General features: G+C 51.5%; 2 protein-coding genes and 1 long non-coding RNA gene across 5 annotated transcripts in view; all 3 read right to left on the bottom strand.

Annotated features, from left to right (window-relative positions):
* NDST1 (N-deacetylase and N-sulfotransferase 1) overlaps positions 1-4,776 on the bottom strand; it is an 88,628-nt gene extending 83,852 nt beyond the window's left edge. The window contains exons 1-2 of one of the 2 annotated variants that reach the window (XM_061424045.1): positions 4,535-4,776; positions 3,604-3,662 (exon numbers count right to left, since the gene is read on the bottom strand). The gene's annotated coding sequence lies outside the window, so the exon portion shown is untranslated. Of the gene's footprint in view, positions 1-3,603; positions 3,663-4,096; positions 4,223-4,534 lie in introns of those variants that run through there. The other variant, XM_061424046.1, reaches the window with a different exon arrangement.
* TCOF1 (treacle ribosome biogenesis factor 1) overlaps positions 1-13,976 on the bottom strand; it is a 291,309-nt gene that overhangs the window by 179,711 nt on the left and 97,622 nt on the right. The window lies entirely within an intron of this gene.
* Positions 6,522-13,976, bottom strand: part of LOC133251497 (uncharacterized) — a 35,059-nt gene continuing 27,604 nt past the window's right edge. The window contains exons 2-3 of the long non-coding RNA XR_009737651.1: positions 11,658-11,825; positions 6,522-10,189 (exon numbers count right to left, since the gene is read on the bottom strand). This is a non-coding gene — a long non-coding RNA (uncharacterized LOC133251497). The remainder of the gene's footprint in view (positions 10,190-11,657; positions 11,826-13,976) is intronic.

The following is a 13,976-nucleotide window of genomic DNA, read 5'->3' as shown; positions in this document are numbered from 1 at the left end:
CTGAAGCTGACAGAGCTTTGTGACAGCCCCACAGGCAGAAGAAAGTACCTTGGCTGGTGAGCCCTGAGACTGGGAGACTCTACTTTAACCTCTAATGAGGGGAAGGAGGCAGATACCCCTGGCCCCCTCAACACACATCCCACCCCATCCATTCCTCACTTTCAAACCAACCCCTAACTGAGTCAGCCTGATTCATGATTCAGCCTTATTTCCTCATATTTGAGGAAAGACAGACTGAACCCATTTCACAGACTGAGAAAGGAAGGCAGAAGGTTCCAGGTCTATGTGAAACCACAGGCCCTGGCAATTCAGGCTTTGGTGGCTGATCTAGATAGAAATCCTGAGGGGCCTCCGAAAGGGCAGCTGGGCTGAGGGTTTCCATGGGGCAAGGGCTCTCCCAGGCAGAGCGCCGCAGAGGAACTTCTAGAAACGCACAGAAGGGGCAGTTCTGAAAAGCAATGAGAAAAACGAAGTGGAAGTGGGTCAAGCACACCCTAAACGCTGAGATTCTTGGGTGAAAAGGGAACTGAGAGAAGTCACCCAGGCCTGACCGGCCTGGCACATGCTTTCTGCACCCTCTCCAGATTCTCTGCGTGCTGTCAGCAACGGGACCTTGCTGTCTTCCCAGGCAGTTTATGCCCGTTAGTGTCACTGTCACCCTCGGTGCTGTCTCTGCCTTTGAGAGCCACACAGGACAAGATTATGCCCTCTGCCCAGAGACAGCCCTGTAGGGAATTGAAAGCAGTGACACGGCCACTTATGGGTCCTTCCCCAAACCTTAGGCCACCTGTGATGACGCCATCCCCAAGGCACCTACAAAGTCCTGTAGCCTCCCCCTCCTTCCCTCTCAGTCCATCCTGTGGCCTGAATCAGACTCCGGTCAACTTTCTGCTGGACCACAATTAGCATCATCTCTGAGCTGGTCTCAACCCTGCCAGTCTTGCCACCATCTCCAGCCAAATGACCCCCAAGAGAAGCAGCACAAGAGGGCAGAAACAGTTCAAACCTGGGCTCAATCACAGGTCTGCAAGTGACTTAACCCCTCTGAGCCTCCATTTCCTCATCTGAAGATGGGGTGGGGTTGGGGGTGAGCAGCAAGCAGCTACTTTGCAGGGGTATTGTGAGATTTCAATGAAGCGTCTGTAAGGAGGCTGGCACAAGACACAGTAACAGGCACCAACTCAATGAGCTGCTTACAACCCTCTGTCCTCTCCACCAGCCACAGAATAAAATCCAAACTCCTGAGCAAGATACTGCAAGCTCCCCATGACCTGATCTTGCCTCCCACTGCCCCCCTTCTCGCTGCCTGCACCCTCACAAGCACTTCCTCCCCCAGGAAGCCCTGTCGACATTAATAACCAGAAGAGCTTTTCCCCTCCACTGACCTTCCAAAGCCCATCTATCACTGATCACATCCTGCCTCTTCGCCATCACTTGATCCTTGCCTTCCCTCCCCCATCAGATTAGCAGACTGTCCAGTCAGAAAGCAGCAGCACCTCACCCCATTTCATTTCCCAGTCACCCCCATCCACATTTTCCATACATATTTAACAAATTACCCGAACGTTCCATTTCAAGTAAAGAATGTCCAAGTTCTCCAAACAGTCCAGATATTTCAAGCCATATCCTAAACCAAATCCCAAGCCAGCAGAAGTCTGCCCAGACTCCAGGGACTTACAGGCCTGTTTTTGACCTCAAAGTTTGCAAGACGGGTCACGCAGGTCCAAGCCCAGGGCAGAGAAAGCTCTAAGCTGCAAAAACCAGAGTCCATTCCTAAGTGTCTCACATGCAGGGTTTCTCAGTTGCCCCTAGGTCAACCCCCAGCCTATGATTTCATACCTTTAACCGCATCCTCAACTTGTGATTGTAAAAGTGTCTTTGCATACCCCTGTGGCTGGAGATTCGCCATCCATCTTTTCATTCTTGCTGGCTTCTTCTCCCTTCACCTGTTGATTCTCTTGTTCTGATCATGACAAGGAGAATCTGACCACACACCAAGGGTCATTCCCATCCCTCAGGACTCTTTTCAATCCCCCACATTTCTGAGTGCCCTTAAAGTCTAGCTAAGTAGTCTTGTTCCTACAAACTGGCAATGAACTGTCAGTCCAAGACGACCCCCTACTCTCAGGGTCCAGGAAAAGCCTATTGACACTGCAAATCCCAGACTCAGTGCTGGAACAGCCCTTGGAGCAATTAGAACAGTAATGCACAAACTTTCTTCTCCCCAAAACTTTATTCATTATCTACTCCCACTCTATTGTTTTAATATGTCATTTACTAACCAGCAATTTGTTTTCCATTTTTAAATAAATTTCTCAAGGTCCCTGCTCAGAGCCTGATCCATAGTCATGGAATGGTACCGCCACTAGAAGACTCGGCTAGCACAGAGCACTTATGCAAGTCAAAGTCTAGGCCACCCCACATTCATTCCTGGGCTATTTACTGAGGGCCTACAGTGTCCTCTAGGCTCAGAAACCCATGCAGTTTCCATGAGGATTCTGCAATCGAGACATGGGCTCAAACTCCACCCTTCATGACTATCCTCAAGGACGCTTGGGGTTGGGGCTCCAAAGCAGCCCACCACCTTTGCAATGAGGACCCTGCCAATGAGTCACACCAGAGGACACCTTGAACGTAAGTCCCTTGGCCATAGGTTTCTCATCACCCCAAGGGCTCCGCTCCTGGCCCTACCTCTGCCCCTTGCTGATCTGAAAGTGACCTGGTCCGAATGGAGTTGGAAAGCTCTTCGGTCCCCTGGGTGCTGGGAAGAGACAGCCGCCAGCTGTGTCCGGCCAGAGCCGGGCAGAGCACCTCCCTGCACCACCCGCACGACAAGCGACTTGCTGCCATGGTCCCAGCCAGCAACAGAACTTGGACCATTATCCAGCGCCAGGCCCAGGCTCCAGCCCCCCACAATAATAAGAACCAAGGCAGGAGCAACACCTGGGGGTAAGGGAAAGGCTGAGGGTGTCCTGATAATTTCAAAGGAAAATGAGATCAGTCACAGCAGATCTTATAGAGCCCTGTAGTTGAGACTCAGGCTGGGGGAGGGGAGTCAAATCCAAGCTCCACTGCTTCTTACCTGTGTAACCTTCCCAATTTCTGTGCCTCAGTTTGCCCCTCTGTAAAATGTTGCTGATAGTCACGTGGTAGAATTAAACGCGATGAAGTATATAAGGCAATTAGCCCAGGGCCCGGCGTATAGGACACATACTTGTTGAATATAAGCATGCTCCTGTTTACTAAGGTACCTCATTTCATTCTTATCCTGGCCCGTTCTTACACTTTGCCCATTCTACAGGTGAGAAAATTGAGGCTAGGGGAAGGTAAGGAATCGGCCCAAGCTTACACAGCTGGGCTGTATGACAGGCACTCGGGTCAATCTGAACCTCAAACCAGGGAAAATAATGCCCAGGCCATTCCAAATGCTCTGGGCGGGTGGGTACAGCACCGGGGTGTGATGGTGGGGCTCTGTATCCCCTGGGCTTGGCATGGCTCCTCGCTGACCCACGGGAGCCTGAGTCTGGGAAAGAGCCAGGAGGCCAGTCCCCAATTTCCCAGTTTGTCCCCGAGCCCTCGCGTCCACATACGCCCCCTTCTTACCTCGTCCCAGGTTGTTAAAGGGCAGCGTTCAAAGCGGGGGTGTCCTTGCTTCCGAGAACCTGAGGGAGGAGGGGAGTTAAGAGACCAGACAGATCACTACCCAGGGAAAACCGGTCCGGCTGCCTTACCCTTCCCGAAACGGGGACCCGGCCTCTAACCCCCTCCCTCGCCAGACAAAAGTTTCCCCTGTTCGGGAGTGGGGAGGGGGAGGGGGCATTCCTCGTGAGTGACATTATCCGTGACCTACAGCTGCCGCGCTGCCCTCGCCCGCACCCCGGCCTGCCCCTGGCCCCCGCGCGGTCCCCCACCCCTTTGTCCTCCCACCCCCGCGCGCGGGGCCCCGCGGACGCTGCGAGCCCGGCCGGCGCCCGCCCGCACCAAACTTGAGCCGGCAGCCACTCGGGCCCCGCGCGGCCTGCACGCCCGGCTCGACTCGGGCCCCGCCGGCTCGGCGACAGGGGACTGGCCGGCCCCGGCTCTTCCAGCCTCTTACCTGCCTCGGCTAGGGCGCCACCCGGGGGAGGGGGCGCTCCCGGCGAGCCGCCGGACGCCTGGGTCCCCCGGGCCGAGCGCGCGCCGCGGGGCTCTGGCCCGGGCCGGGGTTAACCCCTTCGCGGCCGCCTCCCGCCGCTCCCACCCCCGCTCCACGCCGCCGCCGCCGCCGCCGCCGCCCCGCCTTCCGCAGGCTCTCCACCCCCAGGCCCTCCCTCCCGGTGCCCAGCCCCCAGTCCCGGCCCCCGGCAGTGCGCTGGGCACCGCTCAGCCTCCCCCCTCATCCCGCGGTGGGAGGTGGGGGGGTCTCCCAGGAGACTGGAAGTTGGGGCGCGCCACCTCGCCCCCGCGCGGGCCCGCGGAGCACAGAGGGGTGAACCCGCGCGCCAAGGGACCCCCCCACCTGCCTCCCCTTACACCCTCCGGCCCCAGCGCCTACCTCCCCGAATCTCGGCGGTGGAGGCGGGTTTCGATCCCCTGGTGGAGCGTGGGTGCCGGCCGGAGATCGGCGCCGGAGGCCCGAGCGGCCGGCGGGCGTGCGGCGAGCACCCCGGGGCGGGGGCCGGGGCGGGACTGGGCGCTGCTATCGGGGCTGGATTTCTCGGCTTCCACCCGGATTCTCCCTCGGCTCTCCCGGCCGATTCGGTGCTGCTCGGCGACCACGTGACGCGGGCTGCCTTTGACCCCAGTCTCGGAGCGGGTAGGGGGCGGGGGCGGGGGCGGGAGGGGGTGTCAGATGCGGGACCCACGAGGGCCCGAGGCGGCTGCCGGGAGTCCCGGAGGCGGTGACCTCGAGGAAACAAAGCCTGAGTGAAGCCAACAAGTTATTCGGGGTCAAGGAGGGAACAGCACTGGGGGGTCGGAGAGGCTGCAGAGAGACCGAGGGAGACAAAGACCCGCGCCCGCTATGCTTCCAAGGGCCCTGGGAGCGGCCCGCCGGGCCCGAGGGGGCCTCGTGGCTCTGCCGCCACTAGGCTTGTGACAGCCCTCCAGGGCCTCCTCTGATGGCTCCCCAACAACCAGGTCTCCGCTGGAGTGGACCCTCCTGCGTGCGCAGTTCTTCCCGGCACCCCCTACCCCTTTGCCCTTACTCTCGAAAACCCCTTTATTCCCTTTACCGTGATTATCTTGTTCATTTACTGGTTTCATTGTTTACTAGAATGTCATCTCCCCCAACAAGTTGTTCCCAGCTGAATTCCCAGCGCCTGGCACATAACAGGCAGATGAAGAGATGGATGACATTGTACAAATCTCTTCTCCCACTGAGCCTCAGTTTCCCACCTCCAGTGTTATTTCAAGGATCTCAAGGACCCTGCAAATTAGGCAGGATTACAGTGGTCATCCTCATTAAATAGATGAGAACCTTGAGGCCCAGAAAGACAAAATGATTTCTGGGAGTCTCCTAAGTGGCTGAGAGCTGGAGCCTGCACACAGATGTGTTTGTTCCAGGTAGAGCTTTTTGCCATCCATGAGCCTGTCTGTAAAATGAGGGGCTGGGTCATTAGTTGATTGGTTGATTAGGAGCCATAAGGAGTTTGTTTAATGATGTAGATCACCAGGCCCCTACCCTACCCTACAGGTCTGACTCATAGGCCTGGAGTGAGACTAAAGCAAATTTGGAAAGCAGTAGATTGGTGGTTTCCTAAGGGCCTTCAGAGGCTCAAGATTACCTCACTGTAGGAGCAAAGCTTAAAGAAAAAAAAAAAATATATGGAACTATCATATGACCCAGCAATCCCACTACTGGGCATATACCCTGAGAAAACCATACCTGGAAAAGACACATGCACCCCATTATTCGTTGCAACACTTTTTACAGTAGCTAGGACATAGAAGCAGCCTAGATGTCCACTGGGAGAAGGCAATGGCACCCCACTCCAGTGTTCTTGCCTGGAGAATCCCAGGGACAGGGGAGCCTGGTGGGCTGCTGTCTATGGGGTCACACAGAGTCAGACACGACTGAAGCGACTTAGCAGCAGCAGCAGATGTCCACTGACAGATGAATGGATACAGAAGCTGTGGTACATACATACAATGGAATGTTACTCAGCTTTAAAAAAGAAGGCATTTGAGTCAGTACTAATGAGGTGGATGAACCTAGAGTCTTATTTTACAGAGTGAAGTAAGTCAGAAAGAGAAAGACAAATACTGTATATTAACACACGTGTATGGAGTCTAGAAAGAAACCTGTCTGCAGGGCAGCAGTGGAGAGACAGACGGAGAGCAGACTTGTGGACATGGTGTGGGAGGACAGGGTGGCAAGGATCGAGAGAGAAGCATGGAAGCATATCCATTACGTGAAACAGCCAGCCAGTGAGAATTTGCTTTGTGACACAAGGAGCTCAACCCAGCGCTCTGTGACAACCTAGAGAGGTGGGATGGGGTGGAAGATGGGAAGGAGGTTCAGGAGGGAGGGGGCATGATTCATGTTGATGTGTGGCAGAAACCAGCACAATACTGTAAAGTGAATATCTTGCAATAAAACAAAAAATATAAGTGAAAAAAAAAAATCGCAAAGCCAGGAGAGGTAGAAAAGTTAAGCTGGACTCTTAAGAGTAAGACAGACTCACCCCAATTTCCCTAAAGAGTAACCTCCCTGTGCTGGTGGGGGGGTTGAGAGGGAGGAAGGATTTCAGCCAGCCCACTCGTGTCTCAGAGAGGGAAAGACTCAAAGGCCTGAGCAAGGTATGCTGCTGGGGGGTGGGACCAGGCTCAAGATCAGTCATGTCCATGTGACAGGTTTAGATGGAGCACAGTCAGTAGGACTTAGCCTAGGGTTGGTGACCACAGGCCCAAACCGCAGGCCTTATTCAAAGACAGGCTTGTGACTTCCTAGGGCATACTCCAGCCATGCCATCAGTTCAGCCAGGGAAATCAGCATCCACCAGCACATTCTCTTTTATGATCCATGTTCCTGCAGTCAACGATCTAAAATCCCTGAATACTGTCTGGGTCTTGGGCAGGTTAAACAAGCCCCAAAATCTAATGCTCAAATCTGCTTTAGAAGACCATTTTCATCCACATGAGGTCCTGCAGGCGTCTTCCCTGCGTCAAGCCCTGTGTTCTTGGTAACAGATGCAGGGTTGAAAGGACATAGATAGATCTGCACTCTCAAGAAGTGCCCGGGTGTGTCTGGAGATGATCTGCATGTCCCTCTCTGTGTCCAGAGGCTTTCTGAGCTGAGGGCCCAAGGCCCTCCAGCTCACTGTTACCCAGAAAGCCTGCAAAAAGGCCCCACCCAGGGAATCAGCCTCCCTGGGTCTAGGGTCTGGGTGGAACTGAGAACTCGCATTTCTAATCCATACCCTGGGAGGTTCTGAGGGACACTGTCCAGATGCCCTGCTCCTCCATCCCCTCAAACCTAGGGCAAGTGCTATGGCCCACAGTAAGAGGGGAGCAGAACAAGGGACTCTGAGGGGGAAGCAGCCTCTGAGCAGGATCCAGAGAAACCGGAAGGGATCGGGGTGAGGAGATGACATTCCTCGTGTAAGGAACAACTGTTACAGGCCACATGGAAAGCATTCAGGAAAAGCTGAGTGTTGCATGGACAGGAGTAGGGGGAATGGGGAGGAAACAGGAAGGAAGGAATGAGCCAGAAAGCTGGAGAGGTGGATTGGGAGCGCTTTATGGGTGACCTGCTATGAGGGGTCCAATGGAAGGGATGTTATCCTGAGGGCCAGCTGAAGTGAGCAGGCTGTACGCAGGTGAAGGAGGTGATAGGAGACAGGCTACGTGAGGCCGGTCAGGCCACCAGCTATCCTCCTGCCCAAGCTGGGCAAGGCCAGCATCTCATCAATGGAGCTGAGGGGTTGGGGGGAGGTAGGCTGTCAGCTGGGGTAACCCCCCATCCCTGACAGTTCTTCCGACTCTTCTCAAGTCCTCAGAGTTACTGTTCACCAAGTTGGGCCCAAGGCCCTCCTGCTTAGTGTCACCTGGAAAGCCTGGGCCACGCCCAGGCCCCACCCAGGGAACTGGCCTCCCTGGGCCGAGGGTCTAGGTGGAGCCGAGGACTCCCATTTCTGACCATACCCTGGGGGGTTCTGAGGAGGACTGTAGAGATGCCCTGCTTCTCCATCCCCTCAGGACCCACCACATCTCCCAGAGCTTTGGGGACCTTCTTTGTTCTGATAACCCCCACTGCCCACACCCTCTCCTCAGTCCAACTGTTCCCCTCACTGACCACTTGACATGCTCCTCAGTTGTCCCAAGGTCCCCTTTATCCAACGCCATAAATCAAAGGCTGAACTTCCAAACTTGCATCTGCTCAAATCTGCTTCTCCCCCTCCTCCATGGACATGTCCAGTTCACATGTCCATCCCAGAAATCTGACACAAGCCTCTTCTCCCCACATCCCATCCATGAGCCAGTTCCATTGGTTCTGCCTCCAGTTGTTTCTCTAACCCAATCCCATCCCGTTCTCTTCATCACTACCATTCTAGTCCAAGTCACCATCTTGTCTGCCTTGGCCCGTGTTAACAGCTCCCTGCCCCCCACTTTGCCTCCTCTAAGGTAACCTCACCATGCTCATTTCTTACTTAAAGCCATCGATGGCTTCCCATTGCTCTCACGATAAATTCTCCAACTTGTTGCCCAGCCTTATCTCTTGTCCTGAATGATATGCCTGGCCTTCCCCTTTACCTAATTCCTTGTTAAGTGTGTGGACTAACTGGGCTTGAATTCTGGCTCTACAAGCTGTGTGCCCATGGGCCAGTTTTTCAAACTTTCTGTGTTCATCTCTAAAAGGAGATAATGGTAGTCTGCACTTCACAGGGCCATTGTGAGAATTAAATGAGTTAAACATGTAAAGAAGCCCTCAGAATGGTGCCTGTCACAGGAAGGTGTTGTTGTGTAGTCCCTAAGTCGTGTCTGACATCTTTTGTAACCCCATGGACTGTAACCCGCCAGGATTCTCTGTTCAGGGGATTTCTCAGGCAAGAGTGCTGGGCTAGGTTGCCATTCCTTTCTCCAGGGGGTCTTCCTGACCCAGGGATTGAACCTATGTCTCCTACATTGGCAGGATTCTTTTATTACTGAACCACCAGGGAAGCCCCTGTCACATAATAAGCTCTATTAAACCAGTCCATCCTAAAGGAAATCAGTCCTGGGTGTTCATTGGAAGGACTAATGTTGAAGCTGAAACTCCAATATTTTGACCACCTGATGCGAAGAACTGACTCATTTGAAAAGACCCTGATGTTGGGAAAGATTGAAGGCAGGAGGAGAAGGGGACGACAGAGGATGAGATGGTTAGATGGCATCACCAACTCAATGGACATGAGTTTGGGTAAACTCTGGGGGTTGGTAATGGACAGGGAGGCCTGGCGTGCTGCGGTTCATGGGGTTGCAAAGAGTTGGACACGACTGAGCGACTGAATGGAACTGAACTGAAAATGTTAGCTAAATGGTTAATTTTTATTTGAGGGACATCAGGTTAAATCTCACTTCCTCCTGAGGCTTTCCCTGTGCCCCTAACCAAAACTACTTCCAGGTCTACCTGTCATAGTCCCTCTTCATCACCCTCGTAGTTACTTGTGGGCTGCCTCTCTCTAGAGGGCAAGCTGTGCAGGGGCAGGACCACATTTGTCTCAGACCCAGCTGAGCTCTGGACCCCCACACAGTGCAGGGCACAGGGCAGGCCGGCAACTGGCACATATTTGCTAACTAAACAAAATAAAAGTCAACAGATTCATCACAAAACAAAGAACAATGTCTGCCTACAAAATGCCCATTTACAGCATTTTGTACATTTTTTTTTTTTCATTTTACATTGATTAGTACCTCTCCTCGGAGAAGGCAATGGCACCCCACTCCAGTACTCTTGCCTGGAAAATCCCATGGACTGAGGAGCCTGGTAGGCTGCAGTCCATGGGGTTGCTAAGAGTTGGACACGACTGAGCAACTTCACTTTCACTTTTCACTTTCATGCGTTGGAGAAGGAAATGGCAACCCGCTCCAGTGTTCTTGCCTGGAGAATCCCAGGGACGGCGGGAGCCTGGTGGGCTGCCATCTGTGGGGTCGCACAGACTCGGACACGACTGAAGCGACTTAGCAGCAGCAGCAGCAGCACCTCTCCTAGAGTTTTCCTCACACCATCCTGGTGGGGGAGGGGAAGTAGAGGGACACAGAGATGAACAAGACAGATGTGGCCCGTGTCCTTAAGAAATGTACAGTCCACTGCAGAGACAAACATGTAAATGCATCACAAGATATGACGCACTATAACTGTGTTGTACTGGCCTGTAACAATTCTATTTCCCAGGAGATCTTTGGAACATGAAAGCGAAAAGTAACTAAAAACAGACACTGTTGCCTACTTTACCTCCACCCCCAGTTTCTAACAAGGTTTTCTATAGAACAGAAAGGGTAGGTCCTGTCCCAAGGGCACTAAGGTCACCCCATCTTTCTCTGCCTGGAGACCTCCTATTCAGACATCAAGACCCCACTTAAGCAGCACCTCCTACAGGAAGTCTTCCTGCTTCTGCCAGGGCTCTCTGTATGGGACTTAGTCACAGGTCTAGTGATTTTCTGGGACGATGATGGGATTTGTCACAGAGAATCCAAATTTCATGTCATTTGCTTCTCTAAAAAAGTAAAAGGTCATTCAATGAATGTGTAACTACGTGTGATTTCATGTTTGGACTTCAGTGGAGGCAGAAAATAGCCTCTGTCTGACCACGTGACCTGATTTGTGGTTTGGAGAACATGGTCACCGTAATTACAGCATTGACCACATGCTGTAAGAGTTTCCTGTCTTTCTCCCTCTCTCTCTCTCCTACACACAGTCACACACTTCTTCAAGTACGGGGACTATTTGCTTTCTGTTAAACAAATGAAGGAAAAAAATCTGTGAAATGGGCGGGTTATCAGATGGAAAATGGATATAAACTGTCCTGGAATGGAACAAAAGATGGTCAGAGGTGGGAGATGGGAGCAATTAACAGCACTTAATCATTCACTCTGGGGCATGCTACCTGCTTTCCATTTGTTATTGAGCAGCCCAGAGAGCTGTAGCTCAAAGAGGTAAAAAAAACTGCCCCATGGTCTCCCGGACAGGAGTGGCAGAGGAGTTTTCAAATCCAGGTCCACCCAACTCAAAGGCTACATTCTTACCATTTAACCCACCCCTCACTGCCCAGGGGCAATGAGTCCCCAAACTGTGCAGAACCACCTGGGTTCCGTGCCCTACTTCCTCACTTCACCGCGCCTCCCAACCCTTCCCTGATGCACCCGCACTTTCATCTACGCTGCTGCTGCTGAAGAGCATCTGCAGCTGGTTTCCAAAGGAGTCCTGACCCTGGGGCCAGGCTTCCTGTTTCAGGCAGAGCCCACCTAAGGATGTGTGTCCCGCTTTCCTCAGCGCATCCTTCACTCCCAGGAGCGGCCTGAGCCGAGGTCGCGGCTAGCACAATCCTCTGCAGGTGCAGCACTTTCCCCGTGTTTTCTAAAGCATTTTCCCATTCTGTAAAGCAGTTTCTGGTGACTCCACGGAAGTCCTGAGAGTTTTTCACAGTGGAGGACTTTTCACCCTATTTTAAAGAGGAGAAAACGCAGGTTTGGCCAACCTGTGGGAGATAACCCTCGGCTGTTCAAAGAGCTGAGCTGCAGCTGAACGGGATTTTAGGCCACTGGCCCGCAGTCTTCCAAGTCCTTAAAGGATTCAACTTGACCAAGAGAACAGGGATGGAGGGTGAAAGGTCTTCAGAATCTTCACACAGAGAAGATAATGGCTTCTGCAAACAAATGTAAATCGGTTAATTTCCCTTTTTTACTGTGTTCATTGTGATGCACCAGTTACAACCTGGCAAAAGAAAAACTCACAAGTACTTGTGGTCTCTAAACTGTAATAAATTGGTAAATAAATTGGTAACTGCAATAGGCTCAAAGTCCTCTGAGGGTGAGGCAGGGCCCAGTTCCAGCCTGCCGATCTGGGGGCAGAAGCCGAGGGTCATAAGCAATCTGTTCTTTGGCCAACCTCTCCAGAGGGGCTCTGCACTGGTCTTGCCTTCACCCCCAGGCCATTTCTCATCCAATCCTCCGGCTCAGACGGTAAAGCATCTGTCTACAATGTGGGACACCCGGGTTTGATCCCTGGGTCAGGAAGATCCCCTGGAGAAGGAAATGGCAATCCACTCCAGTACTATTGCCTGGAAAATCCCATGGACAGAGGAGCCTGGTAGGCTACAGCCCATGGGGTCGCAAAGAGTTGGACACAACTGAGCGACTTCACTTTCACTTTCCTCCTCTATCTGGCTTCCACATTCTTCAGTTCTCTTCATTTGATCCCCAGGTGCTAAATACATTTTTTTAATTGAAGTAAAGTTGATTTACAATATTGTGTTAGTTTCAGATGTACAGAAAGTGTTATATATATTTCCTCAGATTATATTCCATTGTAGGTTATTGCAAGATATTGAATATGATTCCCTGAGCTGTAAACTGTTATTGCTACATATATTTTTCAAATTTTTTCAAAATTCTCCAAGCCAGGCTTCAACAATATGTGAACTGAGAACTTCCAGATGTTCAAACTGGATTTAGAAAAGGCAGAGGAACCAGAGATCAAATTGTCAACATCTGTTGGATCATAGAAAAAGCAAGAGAATTCCAGGAAAACTTCTACTTCTGCTTCACTGACTATGCTAAAGCCTTTGACTGTGTGGATCACAACAAACTGTGGAAAATTCTTCAAGAGATGGAAATACCAGACCACCTTACCTGCCTACTGAGAAACCTGTATACAGGTCAAGAAGCAACAGTTAGAACTGGACATGGAACAACAGACTGGTTCCAAAGTGGGAAAGGAGTACATCAAGGCTGTATATTGTCACCCTGCTTATTTAACTTATATTCAGAGTACATCATGCGAAATGCCGAGCTGGATGAAGCACAAACTGGGATCAAGACTGTTAGGAGAAACAGTGACAGATTTTATTTTGGGGGGCTCTAAAATCACTGCAGATGGTGACTTCAGCCATGAAATTAAAAGACATTTGCTCCTTGGAAGAAAAGTTATGCCAAACCTAGACAGCATATTAAAAAGCAGAGACATTACTTTGCCAACAAAGGTCTGTCTAGTCAAAGCTATGGTTTTTCCACTAGTCATGTATGGATGGGAGAGTTGGATCATAAAGAAGGCTGAGCACCAAAGAATTGATGCTTTTGAACTGTGGTGTTGGAGAAGATTCTTGAGAGTCCCTTGGACTGCAAGGCGATCAAACCAGTCAACACTAAAGGAAGTCAGTCCTGAATATTCACTGGAAGGACAGATGCTGAAGCTGAAGCCTAAATACTATGGCCACCTGATGAGAAGAGCTGACTCCTTAGAAAAGACCAAGATGCTGAGAAAGACTGAAGGCAGGAGGAGAAGGGGATGACAGAGGATGAGATGATTGGATGGCATCACTGACTCAATGGACATAGGTTTGAGCAAGCTCCAGGAGATGGTGAAGGACAGGGAAGCCTGGCGTGCTGCAGTTCGTGGGGTCGCAAAGAGTTGGACACGACTGAGCAACTGAACAACAACATATATTTTATGTATAGTAGTATATATCTGTTAATCCTATACTCCTAATTTATTCCTCCCCCACCTTACTCTTTGATAACCATAAATTTGTTTTCTATATCTGTGAGTCTGTTTTTTTATTTAGATTTGTATTAGTTAGATTTCACATATAAATGATAACATGGCATTTGTCTTTCTCTTTCTGACTTCACTTAGTAGGACAATCTCTAGGTCCATCCATGTTGCTGCAAATAGCATTATTTCTTTCTTTTTTTTATATAATTTTTTTTTTTTTTTGCCAAATATCAAAATGAATCCACCACAGGTATACATGTGTTCCCCATCCTGAACCCTCCTCACTCCTCCCTCCCCATACCAT

Source organism: Bos javanicus, chromosome 7 (genome assembly GCF_032452875.1).
Source record: "Bos javanicus breed banteng chromosome 7, ARS-OSU_banteng_1.0, whole genome shotgun sequence".
Lineage (NCBI taxonomy): Eukaryota > Metazoa > Chordata > Mammalia > Artiodactyla > Bovidae > Bos > Bos javanicus.
This window is presented reverse-complemented; position numbering and strand designations above follow the sequence as displayed.